The sequence below is a fragment of the Theropithecus gelada genome, chromosome 17 (genome assembly GCF_003255815.1).
Source record: "Theropithecus gelada isolate Dixy chromosome 17, Tgel_1.0, whole genome shotgun sequence".
Taxonomy (NCBI): Eukaryota; Metazoa; Chordata; class Mammalia; order Primates; family Cercopithecidae; genus Theropithecus; species Theropithecus gelada.
This window is the reverse complement of record NC_037685.1, coordinates 73,654,297-73,669,588: the sequence shown is the minus strand read 5'-3', so window position 1 is coordinate 73,669,588 and position 15,292 is coordinate 73,654,297. Positions and strand designations below refer to the sequence as shown.

At 39.4% G+C, this 15,292-nt stretch overlaps 1 protein-coding gene across 1 annotated transcript in view; it reads right to left on the bottom strand.

Annotated features, from left to right (window-relative positions):
* The window catches only part of TNFSF11 (TNF superfamily member 11), a 46,458-nt gene extending 35,055 nt beyond the window's left edge, over positions 1 to 11,403 (bottom strand). The window contains exons 1-3 of the mRNA XM_025364576.1: positions 11,176 to 11,403; positions 7,326 to 7,468; positions 2,040 to 2,199 (exon numbers count right to left, since the gene is read on the bottom strand). The gene's annotated coding sequence lies outside the window, so the exon portion shown is untranslated. The remainder of the gene's footprint in view (positions 1 to 2,039; positions 2,200 to 7,325; positions 7,469 to 11,175) is intronic.
* Positions 11,404 to 15,292: the final 3,889 nt, after the last annotated feature.

Genomic DNA, 15,292 nt, shown 5'->3' with positions numbered 1-15,292 from the left:
ACATCCTGGAGTCTCGGTTTCCTCCCTAGGATTTAGAAAGTTGAATTTGATGGTCTCTGAAGACCCTTCCTGTCCAACCTCGCCCCCCAAAGTGCTTCCAAATAAAGTTTCTCAAAGTATTTTCGAAGACTTCGAAAATTCCAGAATCCCCTTCCCATATCCCTATTTCTGCATCTTGAACGTGATACTGAGTGAGGCAGGTCTTGAATGTGGCAGTAGAGAGCCTATAGACACCAACTCTGACTTTATAAAGGTGAAAACGGTGCACAGAAAAGGGTAAAGGGGTGTGTAGCCAGAAGCAAGAATCCGAGGAGGGCTCACCCAGGGAAAGAGATGTAACACGAAGCTGATAATATAGTTAAATGTTAGTTTCATTGCTAAAGAAACCTTGCTAGGGCTTTTTAAAAACCTCTATTCAGAACTGTGGCCCTTAGTGAGAAAACAAAAATATTAACATTGCTCACAAAATTCTGAGACTTCAGAAGGAGGTTGCTGACCAATTTAAACACCCATGAAACTTAGGATGTTTCCACTTTTTAATTAATACTGTCATCCCACAGTATCCATGGGTTCCACATCTGTGGGTTCAGTGAGCCATGGATCAAAAATATTTGGAAAAAAAAAAAGGATGGCTGTGTCTGGACTAAACGTGTAGACTTTTTTTCTTGTGATCATTTCCTAAATGATTCACAACTAGTTACATAGCATTTACATTGTATTAAGTATTATAAATAATCTAGAGATAATTTCAAGTATATGGGAGGATGTCTGTAGGTTAAAAGCAAACACTATGCCATGATATGTTAAGAAACTTGAACATCCATGGATTTTGGTATTTGCGGGTAGGGATTTGGTGGTGTCCTGGAACCAGTCTTCCATGGATATCAAGGGACTACTATGCCTTTTTATTTTGCATCCTCTTTCTGCCTAATTCGCTAATGAGTACTTCTCTAGGCAAGATTTGTGACAAATGACAGGTCTCCGAGTTATTAAAGCATGTGTTCTAAATTGAACACTTAGACCTCAGTAAATGTTAAGGAAGAGTGACCAGGTTGGATTTTTTTTAAAGGCACCCATACAAAGAAAATGATCTATTCAAATTCAAAAATGCCTTTAGCATTTATATGTGTATCTAGCTTGGTGGAGAAGGGACAAAAAATTTTCGAACTCAAACATACAAACACTTGATGTTAATCTTCTACTACTTGTAGTCTTTGGCCTCTTCCTATTTTTTGTTTGTTAACTTTGGGAAGTAGGTTTATTGTCTTCTTCTTCTCCTCCTCCTCCTCCTCTTTTTCCTCATTCTCTCCTCCCTCCTTGACTCAGGAAATAATTCCATATTTCTTCTTTCTTATAAATATTTATTGGGATCAAAGATTTTAAAAATGTGTTATAACAGCTAAACCCACAATGACTTTACTATAGTGTCTTCCATTCTTTTTAATGGGTTTTTATGCAATGTTTTATAAATCTTTTTAATTCCTTGACATCTTGATCCTCAGGTTACAAGAAAGTCCCTCAAATCATGTTCAGGTGTGCTTGACCCAGGAGCTTCATATATGGGACCATATGTTACATTCCTACAGAGTTCTTCATATGACATTTCTACTAGCACTCCAAAACTGTCATCCTACTATATTCTGGCTTCCATAAACTGTATTAGATACTCCACTGTCAGTCTACCTGCTGCTCTTTCACAGGTAATGTATTTTTCTTGCCCATGTATTTACTTATTCCTTTGTCAACATTCACTCTCCAATTAATAGGTAAACTCCATATGTTCAAGGACTCCTGCTGTATTTTTCACCTCTATAACATTCACCATTTCCTAAAATGTTGTTGCCTGCTATAGTAGGTGCACAGTAAATACTTGCCGAATAAAATTTGAGCAAAAGAATCTTCAAAGCCTCTGCCAGTCTCCCAGTCTAAGCCACACTACATCCTATCTGAATGAATCACACTTGCCTTCTGAAGAATTCTGTGCATACTGATCAGGATTTTCTTCTAAAAAAAAAAAAAAGTATATGTCATTTCCATACCTGCAATTCTTTAATGGCTTCTAAGAGTTGTTGGTATAAAGTCGAAACTCTGGAAATTAGAAACCGTCAATAGGCCAGGCGCAGTGGCTCACTTCTATAATCCCAATGCTTTGGGTGGCCGAGGCATAGGATCACTGGAGCCCAGGAGTTTGAGAATAGCCTGGGGAACACAGGGAGACCCTATCTTTACAAAAAATGAACAAATTAGCCAGGCATTTTGGTGCACATCTGTGGTCCCAGTTACTCAGTAGGCTGAGATAGGTGGATCGCTTGAGCCTAGGAGGTCAAAGCTGCAGTGATCCACGATCATGCCACTGCACTCCAGCCTGGGAGACAGAGCAAGATTCTGTCTCAAAAATTAAAAAAAAAAAAAAGATAAAAATAAAACCATCTAATGTTCCTTCACAAGCTGGCTCAAGACTCCTTTTCTATATCAGCTTCAAATGCTTACCCTTAACTGGAGTACTCCTCTCTCCAACTCCTACACCTGGAGGACTCTCCCACTTGTCTTTCCTTACTCAGCTCAAATGTTGCTTCTCTAGAAGTCTTTCTCAGGTCTCCTAACCCAGGTGGCTCCCTCTGTTTTATGCTCCCATGGCACCCTTAAATTCTCCTGTCATGTCACTCACGCATTTCTTCATTTTATTCTACAGATATGTCAGAGAACCCCTATATGCCAGCACTGGGCTGGATCCTAGAAACGTGGTGATCAAGATAGAACATGGGGCTTACACCCTAGTGGGAAAAAAAAAAAGATTCAACAAATCATCACACAAATCACTAACAAAACCGTGATTAGTACTTTGAAGGCAAAGTGCAAGTCCAATGAGAATCTTACAATGATACTAGGGTCTTTAGACTGGAGATTAAAAATGTTAGATTTAACATTTAAATGTATACAATTAGGTCTTTAGACCCTAGTATTATTATAAGACTCTCATTGTACTTGGACTTTGCAAGTACAATGCAAATGTGGGGAGTCAGAGAAAGCTCTTAGGCAAAGATAATGATTTGAACTACTCCCAGAGTAACCACCACCCAGAGAGAAAGTGGCCAGAAGCTATCCTAAGCTGAGAGTGACTGTATTATTAACATGTCTTCCCAATTGCATGTCTGTCTTATTTATCATACATTCATTAATATATTTAACAATATATTAATCAATTCTTTATCAAAATTATAAAATAGTTCATGTGAACAAAATAGTTAAATAAAATAGTTAAGTGAAAGCCTTGTAAGCTAATAGGTATTAAGAGATGCCAAGACCCCAGAACATAATTAAAGATTCAAAGTTTATGTCAATACTCCACTATAAATAACACAATATTTAGATCAACATTTCTCAAACTCTATTTCCTAGTACCTTAGTGTATTAACATAGAATTCTTTTGGACTCATGTGAAAATGGATTGGTTCATGTTATTGAAAACTAGGGCTAAGTCTAGCTTCAGGAATGGCTGGATACAAGTCTGAATTAAGTGCCTTTCCCTTGAGCCAGGGAATTAAGTTAACCCCATGTGAACCTCATGTCATGGACTGAGAGGAGGCAGAGATATTTGTCAAAGGAAAATTAAAGTGCAGCTATGAGAAGGATGAGGAATTGCCGCACTGCTGGGCAGGTACAAATACTAGCTGTTCATGATCAGTCATTTGCTAGGTCAGCAATTTTCAAACTTTTTACATTCTTCAAAATTATTGAGAACAACAAAGAGCTTTTATTTGTGTGAGTTATATTTATAAATATTCGGTGTAATCAAAATCCAAGCAGAAAATTTTACCATATTAGCATGTTAACATAATGTTAATATAATTTTATAAATGATTCATAATACTTTTATAAAATTATTTTATTTAAAAAAACAGATTTTCAAAAAATAAGTAGGGAGAAATGTGCCACTGTTTTACATTTTTTCACATCTCTGCTATTGGCCTGATAGAGTCACATTCAGTCCTGCACTCACTCTGCTACAATACTGCACATCATGCAGCCTCTAGAAAACTTCACTGTAGGAACGAAAATGAAAAAGGAAGTCATTCGTTATCATTATGACACACTTTTCACTTTGCTGAACTCCAGAGAGGATCCAGCTTCTAGAGGTCACCTAAATTCCTTGGTTCCTTCATCTCCAAACCTCATTACTCCAGTCTCTGATCTCTGATTCTGTCCTCACAACTTCTCTCTGACTCTAATGTCTCCCTCTTTTTTTTTTTTTAATTTTTATTTTTTTGAGACACAGTCTCGCTCTGTCGCCCAGGCCGGAGTGCAGTGGCAAGATCTCGGCTCACTGCAAGCTCCGCCTCTGGGGTTCACACCGTTCTCCTGCCTCAGCCTCCCGAGTAGCTGGGATTACAGGTGCCCGCCACCAGGCCCGCCTAATTTTTTGTATTTTTAGTAGAGACAGGGTTTCACTGTGTTAGCCAGGATGGTCTCCATCTCCTGACCTCACAATCCACCCACCTCAGCCTCACAAAGTGCTGGGATTACAGGCGTGAGCCACCGCGCCTGGTTAATATCTTCCTCTTATATTAAGAACCCTTGTGATTACATTGGGCCCTCCCAGACTATCCAGGATCATCTCTGCATCTCCAGATCCTTAACTTGATTACATATGCAAAGTCCATTTTGCGATGTAAGGTAACATATTCAGAGAGTCTGGGACTTAGGATATGGATTCCTTGGTGGCGGAGGGCATTAATGAACCTACTGCAGTGTGGGAAAGCCATCCCACTTTTGCTGGCCCCTGGGTTCCTTACCATCCCTTGTTAATGTGCTTAACCCTGACCGCAACTCTTCAAATTAAAATCTTTTCAGTTAAATCCTTTGGATTTGCCACCTATTTCCTGCCAGGACCCTGTATAATATACTTGCTAAATCTGAAGCCAGTTACAACTAATTTATAAGTGTGGGTATTACAAAATATATATGCAGCCCCTCATGCTAATAACAATTTTTAAAATGTATATAATCATAAGTAATAAGTATGTGAAAATATCTTACCCTGGAAATGGGGTCAGCCTGAGCAACTTTATGAAACTGGTGGGCTTTGTCTTTGGTACTTACCATCTGTCCTTTGATCACTCTTCTTCCTTTTCTCTCTGTTCCCGCCTCTTCTGATTTCAGGTCTGGGCTCATAGGCTGCCCACTGAAAACCCAGTGAAACCTCTCACATAGGACTGGCCTCCCTAATAATCTAATCCAGCTTACCCATTACCCTTTACAAGCAACTTGGTCTTATTACATTCCCTTCAGCTAACAAATTAACTAATAAGTGATAACAAATTAACATTGACTGTGTCCATGGGCAATTGAATTAAAATTTTATATTGGCAGTCTTCTGGAAATATACTACCTTACCCTTGTTACCTTAAATCACACAATTTATAAATTTAGAAAGGTGAGTTTTATTTCCTAAGAATGGAATTACAACTTGGAGGCAGGAAGGGCAGCCTGTCACTGGAAAAAACCTAAAGCAAGCCCTTCAACAGAGGGAAGAGTAACACAGGAATTTAAGCTGAAGGGGTTGGCAAAGTATACATAGTCAACAGGACATAGGAAGAGCTATGAATATTCATGAAAGGGCGTGAGCATGCATGATAGGCAAACATGCATGTTACCTGCGTCCCAAGTTCCATTGGGATGGAGATTTAACATTTAAATGTATACAATTAGTTGAAGAAGGGACAGGAAGGTGCTCAAATGTGCATCTTTTTTTTTTTTTTAAATTTATTTATTATTATTATACTTTAAGTTGTAGGGTACATGTGCATAACGTGCAGGTTTGTTACATATGTATACTTGTGCCATGTTGGTCTACTGCACCCATCAACTCGTCATTTACATCAGGTATAACTCCCAATGCAATCCCTCCCCCCTCCCCCCTCCCCATGATAGGCCCCGGTGTGTGATGTTCCCCTTCCTGAGTCCAAGTGATCTCATTGTTCAGTTCCCACCTATGAGTGAGAACATGCGCATCCTTTTAACCAGCCAGAACCAGTCCATGGTTGGTGGTCTCTTATCAGGAGAAAATTACAGAAATCAGTCTCTTGTCCAATCAAAGCTGTCACTGTGGCTTGTGTAACAGGTCGGGGCTCAGTTATTCAGTGTCTGATGCTGGGGAGCTGTAACTGCTTCAACATCATTGATCTCAAAGCCAGTGTTGTTTAGCTGCTGGAGAAAGAGGGAGAAGAAACCCTGTGGGAATTAGAACACAGTTTATTCGTTAAGTGCAAAGCGTGTGACTTAACCCTTGCCTGGCATGGCCATAGGTCTTGTTTACAATTTGGTATCTTATTGCCATAAACAGTCTATTCTGTCACTCTTATGATCTCTGTTTTAACATTAATGCTGTCAACTGTTGTGTCAAAACAGCAAAAGGAAGGGAATATAATGAGGCATCTAACCTACCATCCCATCATGGTTGGGAACTCAGGTGCGTCTTTTTATTATTATTATTTTAAGGTTTCTCTGAGGTCCCCTTGGCCAAACAGGGCCTATTCGGTTGGTTGGAGGCTTAGGATTTTATTTTTAGCTCTCACCCCTAAAGGAGTGCATTTTTAATGGTAAATTATCAGACATCACGGAAAACTGGATGGGAGGTGGGGGAGGAAAAAAATCTTGGTCATGTATGAAGGAAGTAAACCTGTCCATAACTGTTTATCTCTTCTATGCACAATGCTAGAAATATTTAGAGTAATTTTATCTCCTACTTACTAGAAAGCAACTCTGTATGATAGGTTTTTAATTCATTAATATTATCTCAGACTTATTCCTAAAATAAAATTAATCTAAAGTATTACAGCTTTTAAATAAACTTTTGGGAAATACAAAAATTAATTAGAGAGATTGTCGCTGTTTCTGAAAACATAATTAAATAATATCAAAGGGTCTTATTGTATTCATTTCCTAAATGTTTCCAGAATCTGTCTGAGTTTTCCTCAGAAAATAATTTTTTAATAATTTCTTCTTTGAAACCCTTATTTTTACCATATTAGGTCTTCCATAATACATTGTTTAACGTGCTGTTTCATTTTATTTATGTATTTATTTATTTATTTTTGAGACGGAGTCTTTTCTGTCACCCAGGCTGGAGTGCAGTGGCGTGATCTCGGCTCACTGTACCATCTGCCTCCCGGGTTCAAGCAATTCTCCTGCCTCAGCCACCTGAGTAGCTGGGATTACAGGCATGTACCACCATGCCTGGCTAATTTTTGTATTTTTAGTAGAGATGGAGTTTCGCTCTGTTGCCCAAGCTGGTCTTGAACTCCTTACCTCAAGTATCTGCTTACCTCAGCCTCACAAAGTGCTGAGATTCCAGGCATGAGCCGCCGTGCCTGGTCTTTGTTTACATTTTCATCCTGAGTATGTTCCTTCATTTGATCTAGATCTATGTTCAATTTTTCAGCAGTTTCTGTTCCATTATTCAGGCAATCTGTTGGATTTTAAAGTCCAAAATTAAATTTTATTTCAAGAAATCCTTTTTTCTTTTCAATTGGTCTTTCACAATAGCTTTTTGTACCTCCTCAATAATTCTCCTTACAATCATTTATAAATTCACCTGTTTCTTTACCAAACCTTCTCGGTCAACAAGCTGCTGAGTTTATTTGATTCAAGTCCCTCTTGCAAGCTCCCGAGACCCTTTGGGTGATACCTGACCTTTCTTTTCCTACCAATGTCCAATGGTGTCGGTCTCCATTGCTTCTGGTATGTCAGATTATTAGAAGGGTCTTAGGCAATGGTAGACATCCATGAAGTGAGGGGTAAGGAAGGTGCTTCCTCACCAGGATGGCAGCTTAAGAAGGACTGGGGCTCTCTCAGGGCTGGAAATTTCAAGTAGATTCCATATGTCTCTCGGGATGCATAGGGATCACCTGGCCAAGTGATTATAGTCTCTCAATAAGCTATGGGATTGATTCTCTTTTCAGACTTCCCCAAATCTACTAATACTTAGGTCTGCTCATTGTTGTAAATAATTTTGTCCAGAAGTTGGCCTGTGCTCTTCTGTTCCTATACTGTCTCCTTAGGTCCTAAAGCCTCAGGTAGACTTCGCATCCCTACATACTCTCTGTGTTATTGAGATGGGAGTGGGAGGGTGTCAAGGAATAAGCCTATGCTGCCATATTCCCAGAGTGCTTGTTCCCTTCTTCTTGTCTGTAAACCAGCCTCTCATCATTTCCTGCCTAAGTACTAAAATGGCTTCCCTTTCATCCTTCCAGCAGTCTCCTCTCACTTAAACCCATCTTCCAGATTGATCTATTTTTCATGAACAACTGTATGTATAACTTCCCCTCTTGAAACCACTCAGCAGCCTACCAACACTTAAGATAAAGTCCAGGCTCTTTACAAACTCTTCCTTAATTTTTTTCCCACCTCTGTCTTTAGCCTTAACATTCATCACTGCCTTGCACTTAAATTTCTAGTTTTAAAACATAAAGAATAACTTGTAGTTTTCTTGTATGTCATACTATTCATTTCAAACCTCTATTTCTCTGTTCATGCTAATAATTTAGTCATTCAACAAACATGTACTGCATACCAACTATGAGGCTGGTACTCTGGTAGGCATGAGATATAATGCTGAATAAAATAGATAATTGTCATGCCTACAAAGCTCACACTCTAAGGCAAATGTTGTAGAAACATTGAAAGAATAGAACCTAATAGATGCAAAGAGAAAATAAAGCATATTATTTCCTCCCTTCAGTGAGAGTTTAGTTTAAAACCATTCAGTAAACTGCTTTATTTATTACATGGAAGATCTCAGCAGACCGTGGCATTACCGTAACAGTAACAACTAGACAAAGCCACCCAGATACACTACAGAAAAAATATATATATTTTCTTTAGTATGTGTGTGTGTGTGTGTGTATATATATATTTAAAGTTATCAATGAGCTGATAATGCAAAAAAAAAAAATTCTAAAGGGACAGAATTTCACGTGAACATTCTTTTCTAGGTAAGAAAGATTAACGGTCCCTTTCCTCCCTGGGAACATATGTCAAGCATAAACACAGATAGGTGTAGTGTTGAGTTTGCTGTAGGCAGGGAGATTTTACTGGAGCTAATGTTACAGATTAAAATCTACAAATGCCCAACTATTTTCTCCAATTACTGGTCGTCTTCTCCTACAGACTTTTTGTTGAGTACCGGGCAAAGTGGCTGGGGAACTGGGCTGGGAAGGTAGAGAGAGATCTTCCAGTGTATGAGAGAAACTTGCCAGAAAAAGGGAACAAAATAAGAACACAAAAAAAATATCCTTCAAGATATTTGAAACAACAGTTGCACTGAAACTACTTAAAGCTACAACCCAGCTCAGTTTCTGATTCGATTGAAGTCCTCACCTTAGCTGCAAAATAATATCTATATTAGTTCTTTTATATACAATGCTTGGTATACAATTTTCAAAATCACATGACATGACAAGAAGCTGAAATGCATGGTTCATAATGAAGAGGGAAAACATATCCAATTAAAAACAGACCAACAGATGACCCAAATATTGGAAATAGTAGGCAATATATATATAGTTGTTTTTGAAACGAAGTTTCACTCTTGTTGCTTAGGTTGAAGTGCAATGGTGCCATCTCGGCTTACCACAACCTTCACCTTCCGAGTTCAAGCAATTCTCCTGCCTCAGCCTCCCGAGTACGTGGGATTGTAGGCATATGCCACCGTGCCCGGCTATTTTGTATTTTTAGTAGAGACGAGGTTTCTCCATTATTGGTCAGGCTGGTCTCGAACTCCTGACCTTAGGTGGTCAGCCTGCCTCGGCCTCCCAAAGTGCTGGGATTACAGGTGTGAGCCACTGCACCCAGACTACAATAATTTTTAATAATTCTTATACATACAGTGAAGAAAACAGAGGCAAAGGTAAACAAAATGGATGAAGAGATAGAGAATTGCAACAAAGAAATGGTATGTTTTTAAAAATAAGCATGTGGATATTCTAGAACAAAAAAATAAAATATCTAAAATTAAGAATTAACTAGACTCAATAACAGACTGGATAACAAAAAAAAAATAGTGAATTCAAAGCCAATTCAATAGAAAACTTCTAAAATAGAGGAAAAATAATTAGAAAGTTAAACAGAAGAAAACATGAGAAATACGTAGGACATTATGAAATGATCTAACATATGTGTAACTGGAGTTCCAGAAGGTCAGGAAAAAAATGCAACAGAAGGAACATAGAAGTATATTGTGGTTAGAACTTTCCAAACTGATTAAAGACATTAACTCATTGACTTAAAATGTCAGAAAATCACAAAGTGGGTATGTACAAAGAAATCTACACCTAGCTACACCATAATCAAACTGCTAAAACCCAAAGACAAAGAAAAAAACCTTAAAACCAACAAGTAGTCCATATTTTTTCCTTCTGGCTGGAAATCTCAGGTAGGTTTCATCATTTCTTTGTTCTTTTTTTTTTTTTTTTTTGAGACGGAGTTTTTGCTCTGTTGCCCAGGCTGGAGTACAGTGGCACGATCTCAGCTCACGACGATCTCAGCTCACTGCAACCTCTGCTTCCTGGGTTCAAGCTTCAGTCACCCAAGTAGCTGGTCTGACAGGTGTCCACCACCACACCCGGCTAATTTTTGTATTTGTATTTTTAGTAGAGACAAGGTTTTACTGTGTTGGCAAGGCTGGTCTCGAACTCTTGACCTAAAGTAATCCACCCATCTCAGTCTCCTAAAGTGCTGGTGAGCCACCACATCCAGCCTAATTTCTTTGTTCTTACTTAAATAATAAAAAGTCCTCTGGTCACTTTTAGTCCTGAGAACACACTCATTTCAAAAATTAAAAGAAGAGGTCCAAGTTAATAATAAAAGCTTTGATTCAATTTCAAGTCAAATCTTCTTCCCTCCCTCAATTCAGAACTTTCAGTCTGGAAACTTTACTATGGGAAGGGGGAGCCTGCTGTGGGTAGGATGGAGCTGGAGGGGTCTTATTTGACTAGTAAAGTTATAAGCTGGGTTGGTGCTCTCTGAGCTTGGTAAAATGTTCAGAGTGAATTCTTTCATTCATGGGACTCTTTCGTGTTTTCTTAACGATTTTCCCACTGGAAACATCTGACTGAAACTCCCTCTCCCTAGCTGACTGTTTACAATTCTCTCCTCAATTTCTGCAACTAATAGTACCTCTCATTCTTTTTTTCTGGCTACAGCCTGCTTCTGGCTAGAAACCTTCTTGGATGGGGTCCCTTTAAAAATGATCCTCAGACTATCCCCTTCCTGGTTGCCCACGTCATATCCCTGGTACACATTCTGCCTTGTTGTCAGCGAAAACACAGTTTGTTTTCACTGGGTGCAGCTTGGTCTTAGCTCTGCCACCAGAGAGGCAGCCTCAGCCACACCATTTGCTTTCAGTCTTCTTAGATGTGAGACAAATCCCAGGCTCTTTGTTACCTGAAACTTCACAACAAATATCAACCTCTCCAACTGCTTGTCTCAAAGCCCCTCTCACAGATTCTCTAAACAAACTATGGCTTGATTACTTCAACCTCAATTATGTATATCCTTAACTTGGTTTCCAGATTCCTTCTCTACAAGTATCTTTCTTTGAAATATGGGAGTTTTTGCCACCTAGGATTTAGTTTCCATTTTAACATGCTGATCCACAAGCAAACAGGCGCTCACCATAAAGTGTAATTAGTAAGTAAAATGTGTCCTGGGAGCACATAAGAGAAGTTCTTAACCTAGACTTGGGAGTCCAGAAAAGACTTTTTGGAGGAAGCCATATTTAAGATGAGGCTTGTGGGATGAGTCAGTTATCCAAGCAAAGTGGGAAGACACACATATAAAAGCCAAGAAGCAAAACAGGATGTATTCAAGGAACTGAAAGAAGTTTCGTGTAGCTTGATCAGAGTGGAAGGAAGAATAGTGAAAAATGAGACTAGAAAACAAGCAGGGATTGAGTCATAAAGCTTTTGTCACTCACAATAAAAATTTGAATTTTATTCGGGAGCAATGGAGAGTCATTGAAAGTTTTTTTTCGCAGGAAAGTGACATGTCTGTTGTGTAATTTAGAATGTGCTTTGACTGCAATGTGGAGAATAGGTTTGTGGGAGGGTGGTAGAAAGAGACGGGCAGAGCAAGTCTGGACTCAGAGAGCCGGTCACTAGACCACGGGCCACATCCAGGCCAGGACTGAGCACGGTGGTGGCAGAAGGGGTGGAGAGAGGCAATGGGTCTCAGAGGCACTTAGGAGTGGAGTCCTCCCAAGTGGAGTCCATCGAGTTTGGTGACTGACTGGCCATGGCAAGGTGAGGAAGAGGAAGGAGTCAAAGATGCCACACAGGTTTCTGTCTTTGGCAACTGAATTGGTGCCACTTGCTGAAATGAAACTGTCTGGAGGAAGAGCAGGTTAGCCAAGCTCCACTTCACACTCATAGTATCTGAGATGCTGGTGAGGCCTTTCCTGCTTCTGTTTGTTTCATTGACAACCCTCTTCAACCTTCAAACCTCAGCCCAGAGGATATCTCCTTCCTGCTGTTCCCAAATTCCCAGAATTTTCTGAGAGACCTTCCTCTCTTGCTCCTCACTCACCTTTATTTTTTATTTGTTTTATTTTACCTTTTTGAGACATTACCCAGGCTGGAATGCAGTGGTACAATCTTGGCTCACTTCAACATCCACCTTCCAGGCTCAAGCAATTCTTGTGCCTCAGCCTCACGAGTAGCTGAGACTACAGGCGTGTGCCACCATGCCTGGCTAATTTTTGTATTTTTAGTAGAGACGGAGTTTCAGCATGTTGGCCAGGCTGGTCTTGAACTCCTGGCCTCAAGCAATCTGCCCAACTTGACCTCCCAAATTGCTGGAATTATAGATGTGAGCCACTGCGTCCGGCCTATCATTCACCTTATCCTATCACTTTCCTCATTACAGTGACTTTAACTATATGAGTGTCTTCTCTAGTAGATTATAAAAGCCTTGAAGATACAGAATCTGTATTATTCATCATTTGTACTCTCATCACCTAGCAAAATGCCTGCACGTAGTAGGCTCTTTATTAGTGTTGTTGAATACAGTGGATCCTCCTGAATCTGAAAATATCGAAGCAGTAATACAGATGCAAACATGGATACGGTAAGATGTTTCTGAACAAACACATATCAGACATACCCACTGGGGCAGACATCATCACAACAATACACATGTATCACATGCAAACAAGGTACTGCCAGCCTTCTAGGAAAGGCAGAAGAAAAAGAGTAAAAACTGAGATATCCAGATGGAGCTTTGTTAAGAAGGATTGAATGCCTGGACCAATGTCATATCAGCTCTGTCTGAGTGGAGATCTTACGTATCTCTCTGTTATAACAAGCTCCCTCTCATGAAACTGTACACAGGTTTTACCAAAGTCACCCCCTGCAAAATAACAGAATAGAAATAAGTGATTGTCTTGCACATGAATATATTTATGCTCCATTACAGAATGAAAGCTTTAGAAATCTATCCTAAACCAAAGTGGCTAAAAAGAAGGACTCTGAGTCCACATGTCCTGTGATTCATTCCAGGATCTGCCACTTACTGGCTGGTTGATATTTCTGTGCCTTAGTTTCATCATTTGAAAGACAAAACACTCAATGCGAGTGGTTACAGGGTCCCACTGCTGGTACACTTAAGTGGTGCAATGGTCTGATTCAGTACTTATGGGGTTAAGTATAATATGAATCAACCTATACCAGATCCTTAGAACAGTGCTTAATATATGCATGTTGTTGTTCTCACCATTCTTCTTTTTACTATTATGATTTTGTTGTTGTTGTTACAATGACTACTACACAGCATCATTATTCAGCCCGTCAGATTTCCATCAACATCAGTCAGCCCCGTAAGTAGGAGGAAAGGCACCGAGGAAAAGCACTGTCACAAAGTCCGTGCACTTTCCTTAGTGGCAGCATAATGAATCTTGAGTAATCATTCTGACTCTTATTTTTGAAAATAAATCCAGTGTATATGCAAAGAGAGAAAAATCGAAGCACAGGCTAGACATCCCCTATAGTAAAGGACAGCCACTGGCTGTTAGAAATGATAGGTGAAAGCTGGGGAGGAGCCAGAAGAATCCCACAGGAAACAAGAAGCACACAATAGGACAGCTGCAGGCTCGCCCAGCAGGGGCCCCTCAGCAGGGCGATGGTCCCATTCAGGCCCATGGTGCCGACCATGGCAAGACCTTGAGGAAAAGTTGGAGTACATCAGCATACCCTGTTTACTCAAGTAGAGGCATTCTATGAAAATACAGTCGGGCATGGTAGCTCATGCCTGTAATCTCAGCACTTTGAGAGGCCGAGGTAGGTGGATCACTTGAGGTCAGGAGTTTGAGACCAGCCTTGCTAACATGGTGAAATCCTGTCTGTATTAAAAATACAAAAAGTGGCCCAGTGTGGTGGTATATGCCTGTAATCCCAGCTACTCGGGAGGCTGAGGCAGGAGAATCACATGAACCCAGGAGGCAGAGGTTGCAGTGAGCCGAGATGTGCCACTGCAGTCTAGCCTGGGTGACAGAGCAAGACACCGTCTCAAAAAAAAAAAAAAAAAAAAGAAAAAGAAAGAAAGAAAGGAAAAGAAAAGAAAAAAAAGAAAGATAATATTTAAGTATTTCTACTGTGATTGGTTATAATTCTCTCAAGATGTGTGTTATAAAAGGTAAGATTAATCTTTTATCTAGAACATTTACTTATTTTTCGATTGTAAATTTTTTTTGAGAAAAAAATTATTGAGAAATACATAAGATCCTTGTTCATAGTAAGTCATCTGTTAGCATGTTAATATGCCTAAACTCTTTTATGTTATTATTATTAACATACTTAAGGACACCACAGGACAAGTGGGCAGACTGCATAACCTCATTTTATTTTGGACATTTACACCTACATTTGACATTTACCCTTTCTATACACAATGTTTATGGAAATTGTATGACTCATCTCTAAAGGCATTTATAAGAATATAAAATTTCTTAATATTTTCAAAGAAAAATTAGCATTTCTAAGAACCATGTACTGTATTATACTAACCATCTTGGACTACAAAAGTTCAGATAAAATCTACTGCCTTTGAAGGTAAATGTCTATTGTTGGAATTTACAAGCCCAACATGGACAGAGGCTTGGTGGGGAAGTTGTAGAGTGGATTAATCATTGGGTGGGTAGCTAATCTCAGTAATCTTTAAGGTTATTTCCAGTCCTGACATATAAACTAGCAGTCTTAACTGGCCCTTCCAGGTGTCATAAACTGCAGTTTGCAAAATGTTT